Here is a 1772-nt window from a genome sequence, read left to right as displayed (position 1 = left end):
TTTTTCGATCAAATATAGAATGTAATTTTAACAGGCCAAAAATCATCAAACTCCGCCTGCATGATCGCAGATCAGCGATCATGTTGCCGGTCCTAAGCCCGGGAAAAAGAGAAAAGTTGTTGGATCAGGTTAGCTCCCTACCCAATGTAAAAAAATGATTATGGCTCATAGAACCGACACTCTGCCTCGGAATAGGACTGATCTACAGATGACAACACATGCAAGGAAAAGGACGACGAAAAAGACAACGAATTGGAAAAAAGAACACATAATGCGTCTGGCTACCTGGAACATCAAATAATAAAGATCAAGAAACCCTGAAAGAACTGAAAGATAATAACATCGATATATGCGCCTTACAAGAAACCAAAAAGAAAGGCAAAGGACAAATACAGTACGACGACTACTTAGTGATCTATAGTGGAGTCGAAAAACAAATCAGGGCAAAGGAAGGGGTAGCCATCGCAGTGTCTAAGAAGTATCAAAATAACATACAAGAATGTAACTACGTATCTTCACGAATCTTGGTTTTAAAAATGGAAGCGGAAAATCAAAAATTAAATATAGTGTCAATTTATGCACCCGAAGATAATAAAACAAAAGAAGAAAGAGAAGCCTTCTACGACCAACTACAAAATTTAGTCGGATCATTACCAAGTAACCACCAAATGATAATCCTTGGAGATTTTAACGCCCGCGTCGGAAACGAAATAATACCTGGAATAAAACAAAGGTTCAACGAAAACGTGTTAAATGACAATGGAGAACTAATGACACAGTTATGCACATTTAACGAGCTAAGGATTAATAATACATTTTACAATCATAAGGAACACTATAAATTTACATACAGCAACACCAGAGGCTTCAGGTCTACAATTGATTATATTGTTACCAACAGATACGTCCAACCAAACCAAATATTAGATATCAGGACGTTAAATTCCGCGAATGTAGGAAGCGATCATAGCCTGCTATTAGCAAAGATAAGAATGAAGTTTAAACCCCAAAGAAATCTTTCCCGAGCAACTCAAGAATCGAAAATAAACATCGAGTCACTATGGAAGTTACCAACCAAACAACTATATGAGAACAGGTTAAAGGATAAAATCGAAATAAACCCAATAAAAGAAGAAGATAATACAAACACGGCCTGGAAGAAACTAAAAACTAACATTTTAGAAGCTGCATATGAAGCCCTGGGAACACGAACTGTAAAAAACCGGGCTAGAATGATCAAAACTCCTTGGTTCCGCCCAGAGATTAAGGAAATATGCAAAAAAAAGAAAATAGCATACCTTAACTATAGGACATTAAGAACACCTGAATCATACGAAACGTATAGACGAATCCGGAATCAAACAGCGACATTAGTAAGGCAAACAAAGCAACATTATTGGGAGATTTTTTCGAAAAGAATGGAGAGTGACTTCTATGGACTCCAAAAACAAATCTGGCGATTTATTAGAAATCAAAGAAAAGAGGTCAATGAAATGATCGAAACAAACCAGATCACAAAAGAAAATTGGATTAACTATCTAACAGAGCTCTATAAATCAGAAGAACCTCAAACGGAACTAAATACGCCAGAAATAATAACTAAAAGCGACATACAAATTGAGTCCAGTGATGTAGAAACAGCTATTCGAAGACTAAAGAATAGGAAGAGCTCAGGGCAAGATGGCATCCCAAACGAGTTACTAAAATATGGTGGCCAACGTCTCACACAACAATTAACATTCCTAATCCAAAAAATACTATGCCAACACAAA

The sequence above is a fragment of the Polistes fuscatus genome, unplaced genomic scaffold (assembly GCF_010416935.1).
Source record: "Polistes fuscatus isolate 324 unplaced genomic scaffold, CU_Pfus_HIC Scaffold7, whole genome shotgun sequence".
NCBI lineage: Eukaryota > Metazoa > Arthropoda > Insecta > Hymenoptera > Vespidae > Polistes > Polistes fuscatus.
Note: the sequence above shows the minus strand (reverse complement) of the source record.